The following is a 6671-nucleotide window of genomic DNA, read 5'->3' on the forward strand; positions in this document are numbered from 1 at the left end:
CAGAGAGGGGAAATTATCCGGCATCCCTTTGCCCCCCATTTGAGATACCTCCCAAGGTTGCTTCTCAAGGACAAAGGATGTTCAGTACAACGTGAGTCCTGGCAACACATGTGGAGTAAGTTTGCTTTTCACTGGGCTGTGGGAAGAGAAACCTCTAAAGTTTGTCTCAGGTGACATCTTGACTGCATGCAGTTTCCTTTCTGTCCTGCATCTTCAGGAAACTCTGTAAACTGTAGGAGTTCCATAAGTAAAATATTTTTTTGCTTTAACCTTAATCTGACTTGAATGGAAATGAGTCTCACAATGTTAGACTCAAGACACCATGTAAAATTGCATTTGGGTACTCCTCCTAATGTATCTGAAAAGGTACAAATTGCATTCCTGACTAAGTGCTCCAGGAGTTGCAGAGTTGGCAACACGGTAGTGCTGCTGTTTGTGTGGAATTTTCCAGTGGAAGACACAATGTAAAGACCTGCAAGGGTGTCCCTGCAGTAGGCTGGCATGCCAGCAAGCAGTACATCTCAACCCTGAAGGCTCAAAGACCTGCACCATTTTTTGTAATAACTTGTTATAGCTTGGTGACAGCTTGGGGTGAGGAGACATCAGCTTATATTTTTCATTTTGAAAATGGACACACACATTAGCTTTTCAGAGCAGTACATTTCTGAGAGCAAGCCTATGTGCTGTAGACTGGGAAAGGTCACTTCTGAGACACATCACAATATTAATTGCATTTACTACACTATAATTTGTAGCAAGTGATTGTACAAGTCTTCACTTAGAGAGCATAGCTGAAATACAGCTTCTTTTTTCACAAGCTATACCAAAAAATATTTCTTTGATATGACCAGAAAAAAGAAACCTGTGAAGTATTTAATGCTTTAAACACAGAAAAACAGCAGAGCCACAAACTAGAGTGAAACAAGTTAAAATTATTTTTCTTCTGTCTTTTTTATGTCTCCTGATATCATGCCTGATCAGCATCCCAGAGTGATCTGGGACATGCTAACAAAAGACTCAGTCTAACAAACATAATTGTGTCTTTTATTAGATACATAGTTAGGTACTGTATAGATCATTATTGGTTTGTATCTCAAAAAAACATTCAGTCTCTTACTATGGAGATATAATGAGACAGCTGAAATATTTTGGCCTTGATTTAGTGGTTCTTTGCTCTTTTCAAACAAGCACCACCAGGGAGCTGCCACAATAGAGGTTCCTCTTTATAGGAAGGCCACAAAACCTCTAAGGATGCTAATGAAAGGAATGGAGCACCCAATTCTGTTCCCTCCATGAGCCAAGTCCTCTCTGTCTTGCTGACCACCACTACTCAGTTACTATGACAAGGGTTTGTCCCAGAGCTTAGCTCTTCTGAGTTAGGACTTTCTCATTTTCTAACCAAGGTTTAAATATGCCCCCTTTTACTCCTCTGTGCTCTTCCTGAGACAGTTCACATAGCTGTCTATTCACTGAAGTTCACAGGCAGTAATCTTGTCCCCATCCCCCTTTACTAAAAGAAAGGGCAAACCATTTTTATTTTTTTCCTCCTAATACATACATATTTGATTCAAACCCCAACACCACTAGCTTTTATCAATATGTTGAAACCTTTTGTCATGGGGTTTGCTTTGAGCTTTGGCTGCTGGTGCTAAAGAAACCTCTCCCCCTCTCTAATCAATTAAGGAATGTTTTCCTACTGAACTAGTTACAAAGGAAACTTGTAAATACCTCAGGGGAACTCTGGCATCTCAAAAAGCAGAATAGAGATAAAATTTTATCAAGCATGCTCTATACTCTTTTAGTGCAATTTGAGGTGTCTCTGAAGTTTGTAATATTGCAGTAAGTGCATGGTTTGATAAACACAGGACTCTCTGGGTATTTTTCATCCATTTAGTTTTCCTCCCACCTTTCCAAGACTGCTTCTATTTGTCTTTACAAGCTGTCTGAGCAGAGCCATCTGTCAAATGTAGCAGCAGAGACACACAATCAGAGGGAAGTTCCCAGGCTCAACCTGCCCCAGTCAGCAAGGGCACTATTCTGACTTACCAAACCTATGACTCCATTCAGTCTGTCCCAACAAAGAGCAGTTGGCCACCACCAGACCTTTCCCAGCAATGCTGTCCATCGCATCTCAAGCAATGGCTCCCACTTTCTTAAGGAAAATCTCGAGGAGAGACTGGTGGTAATGGTATATCAGGTGAGCTGTTCTCAGTGCAAACAATTTCCAGGTGTTTTCTTCCTTCATGAATTCCTCAGTTTCCCCATTCCATGATGGATGTACCCTTATGTTTTTACAGTCAGAAGCCTCCAGGGTATCCTGCTGCTCCAAAGGTGCCACTTGTGGCTCACAGCCTATTTCTGGCAGGCCTAGGAAAACCAGCGAGCTATCCTGGATAATTGCCGAGGCACTTGGTTCCAGGAGACCAGCTATCAATCTCATTTATTGGCACAGTGCTGCACTGTAGTGTGGTAAAAACCACTAAAAGGAAAACTGCTAGGATGGAGTTACCTGAAATATGGTTTACAGCTTGTTTCCGTCTCCTGTTCACTGAATGAAGGTATCACAGAGGCAGCAGTAGCAATTTCATGCCATCACTGTCGCATTTGCACTGGGTGCCTCTAATATATTGTCCCCTTCCTCTGCTTCCCATTTCAAGTCTCACCTCATAGTGTCATTTTTTAGTAATAATTTGCAAACCCCTGACTATGACACATGCTAAAGCAGAGTTCTCACCATTTTCACCAACATTCTATATTAGCACATGGTGGGGGCTGATGACACCTCGAGTGGACAAATTTTTGCTGTAGTTGAATTGCATGACTCAGTACTGGTGTTGAGATCCCAGATTTTTTCTGTGCATGTGATTGTTCTCTCCTCCCCGCCCATGACTGCCAGCAGGACACAAACTCCTGCAAGTTTTATCTCACTTCATGTTATATAATGCCTCCTGAAACACAGAATTAGTTGCACACATGTAAGGCCCAAGTGAATACACAAAGCAGAAACCCAAGTACAGGTGTGCCCTCACAGGCTTGATGCCCTGTGAAATCTGCTGTGGCTACAGCATCCTTTTCCAGCATGAACATCAAAAGAACTGCAATGTGCTGGAGGCCAGCTTGGCAGAAACACTGACTGCTTGGAAGAAACACTGGTTATATTTGCATATAACCAAAGCCAGGACAAGAGAGGGCAGAAGAGCTCTGGCTAAAGCAGGCGGCTCAGAAAACAGGAGCCGTGCTGGAGCAGGACATCAGTGGTGGTCCACATGGGCCTGGACCCTCAGCATCTCTTGGGATTAAGTGCACAGTGAGCCTGACACAATTCAAATGAGTATTCATACTTTATTAGTAAAGCTGATTTAATGGGTTGAGCTTTGGAAGATCCCACCTAATCCTCTTTGCAAATGAGTATTTTTAAGATGTAAGACTTGTATATGATTTCTAGCATTCAGAATTAAAGACAGTTATTTCTGATTAAGTTTGGTTACTACATTCAAAATGAACTTACTCATGATGAATTTTTTTGTTACTAAAAAAGGCATAAAAAATGCAAATCCAGGGATATTCTTCAGCTTCTTAGTATTAATGTCCAACTATGAATTGAACTGAGCTGAAATTGAGTTAAAGGTCACTCTTTCAGGAAAAAGAATCCACAGTTTTGGGAAGATATGTCTATTTTTCTGTAGTACAAAACCTGTTATAATTCTTTTGGGTGGTGCAGCTGTTTCTTCAGATGTAAAACTCTTATCTCAACAATCATCTTCAAAGAGAGAAAGGCTTCACATGAAAACAACTAAAAGAAACTTAACTTTAAAAATACATATTTATTGAAGTTTGTTTATTTTGGTTAAACTAATGATGATTATGTCTGTCACTGAGTTTAAATGGCAAGGTTAATGTTAATTTTTACATTTTTATGCTGGCCAGCATCTGCTATAGAACAAAGGTACTGGGACTCAAACATGCAGCAAAAATCCCTGTTTGGGGTTTATGTCTTCTCACACATCACCCAGCAGCAGTGAGTCTGAGGTGACACCAGAGAGAGGTACAAAACACTGCAGGTTGCTCACACACAGTCCATCTCGTGACATTATCAGAGACAACAGTAAATGGCATTAATATTCAAGTTTACTTTCAAGATAAAATAAATTCTCCACTTTTCCTTAACGTTGATTGGTCTTCTAGGGTTTTTAAACATTTACTGAGCAATGACTTACAAATGAAGATTTGCTAATTTTAGCAGAGGTGAGTCATAGAGATCTGCAGGAACCAGCCAAATTCAGCATTTGACTGTATTCTTTGCTCTTATTGCAGGCTCTAAAGGAAGGTGATGGCCATTCACATGGTTATTAAAAAGAAAAAAATGTTTCTAGTTTCTGTTGTGTGACTGAGCTGAGTACCCCATATTTGCTCCCAGTCCCTGCCTATTCTGTGCCATCAGTTTGAACAACTGTATAAATAAATGCTTGACACACACATTCACACAAGCTTTTTTATTGCAGAAAAGTCTTAAATGAAAACTTAAACTCAGGAGGGTTGCTGAAAAACTTCCACCATCAGACTAGTTTTGTATCGTAGCCATCAAAGGTCTTTAGGTATTAAAAGTTTTGTATGAAACCTGAATGCAAAGCATTCACCATCACCTCTTTGATAAGAGTTTCACAAAACTATTAAAAAACACTGACCTCCTTCCTTGCTTGAGAAGAAACTTCACATCCACCAACAAATTAAATATTTGGCTGTTACTAAACACAAGTCTTCCCATTTTGGAAGACTTGTGTTTAGTAATAGCCAGATAAATTTTCACTTATAAACTGAAACTAATGCCCAAACAATGCCACTTTTAATCATGAAAACTGCCATGCAGCAGCTAATGAAGAAAGCCAGACACTGGCCTAGCATAAATGAGTCCCCTGGCCCAAAACACAATTCCAAACACTACAAAGTTCAGCCTCATTTTTGACAGACCATTTCCAAATAAAGCAGAAGAGACATGCAAACACATCTTGCTATAAATCTTTCTCTCTCTAGCAGTTTCCAGAAACTGTAATTCAAACAGGGACCAGATCTAGCAGACCAGATTGAGGCAAAATAAGATTTTCATTTAAATCAGCAAAAGCTACTGGTGACTAGCATGCAGCATTAAACCACGTGTACTTATTAGCGTCCTAAGAGAAACATGAATTTTAAAACAGATGGTAGAATTTGAAAGAAATTGAATCACAAAATAAGATCATTAACATAAATGCTTCCTCTTCTAATCAGCTACCACTGTGGTACTATCAACTGGAGTGTTGGGGAATATCATTCATTTCCTCATCCCAGAATGTAAATATATGAATTGTTTCACTCCCTACGTTCCCCGCGCCCCCACACACCCTTTGCACAGGCACTTTCTTTACCCTCAGTGTTTCCCTCAGTTAGGAAAAAAAACTAGGGCAGACCATTTTCCCTCCTTCCCAACAGTGAATTTTCTGCACCTGCTGAAAAAACCCTACATGTTGACAGAGAGGGATATTCTGGGATGACATTTCAGACTTAGCCCTCCCACACTAGAGTACAACGTGTCAGGTGTAAGCATAATAGCTTGGCAAAGCAGTTAAAAAAGCACAACCATGGAAGAAAAAAACCAGAGCCTGGGCATTCATATTTCTCAGTTTACATAGCAAGTAAACAACCAGTACTTTGTGCTCAAATCATTCAGCTACAAATAAGTTGTTTTTTTCACCTTTTCCAACAGGATTTCTGCAGCCAGAATTTAACCCCCAGTTTAACCACATCATGGACCAGAGCACTGGTTATAACGCTCTTTGCTGGCAGTGGCTTTGAGAACTGACTTGCTGGGACACAAGTCAGTTACAAGTAGGAGCTACAGCACCAGTAAAAGCCAGTCATCACAAGAACCGAGGATGCTTGAAGTATACTAGCATTCTACATTGCACGTCAAAGGTACCTCAGATAAAAGTCATGTAAAAATGTCATTCCTTTACCTGACAAAGCTTTCAAAAGTGCACATCCATCATAAATCCCCAAGTGCAATAAGAAAATGTGCCTCAGTGGCTTCTTTTCCTCGAGGAACACAGCAGTGCTCAGTGCAGGGTCCTCCTGCCCCCTCACTCAGCTGTAAACCCTTAGTCCTGTCAGATCCCTGCCCAGGTCCTGACCTGCCCAAGCCCCAGCTGACAGCAATAATGAGTAGTTTGCCCTGTAGGACCCTCAGGGAACTTAATTTTTTTTTTTTTTTTGGTGCTGAGGGCCTGGCATAGTGCTTTTTTCCTCTGGAAAAAAGAAGTAGCACACTCCTGAGATTATCACAAAGTTCCCAAAAGGGCTCTGTGCAAGGGGGATACTGGGCCTGGGCTGTAGGAGCACTAGGTGCATCATTTTGTTTAAAGCATGCTTAGCCTGAACCAAAACTCTGTGAGACTGTTACAGGCATCACCCTAAATTTTTGGGCAAGGAAATCACAGGTTTTGCTCATTTCCAGCATAATTCACAGTGGCTACATCTTTTGATCTGCAGTAATTTGAACAGACTGTAACAGGCCATGGGATTTACGCCCCAAGCTTTTGTTTCTAACTTTAGGTGCTGCAAACCTTGCGGAAATATAGAAATAAATTTTCAGCTAAAAATGCTTACTGTAGTAATTTCTCTGCTCTTCTGGGTTGAAG

At 40.7% G+C, this 6671-nt stretch overlaps 1 long non-coding RNA gene across 1 annotated transcript in view; it reads right to left on the bottom strand.

The window, feature by feature from the left end:
- The window catches only part of LOC117244299, a 22453-nt gene extending 16357 nt beyond the window's left edge, over positions 1–6096 (bottom strand). Inside the window, exon 1 of the long non-coding RNA XR_004497115.1 lies at positions 5991–6096. This is a non-coding gene — a long non-coding RNA (uncharacterized LOC117244299). The remainder of the gene's footprint in view (positions 1–5990) is intronic.
- Positions 6097–6671: the final 575 nt, after the last annotated feature.

The sequence above is a fragment of the Parus major genome, chromosome 4, assembly GCF_001522545.3.
Source record: "Parus major isolate Abel chromosome 4, Parus_major1.1, whole genome shotgun sequence".
In the NCBI taxonomy this organism is placed as follows: domain Eukaryota; kingdom Metazoa; phylum Chordata; class Aves; order Passeriformes; family Paridae; genus Parus; species Parus major.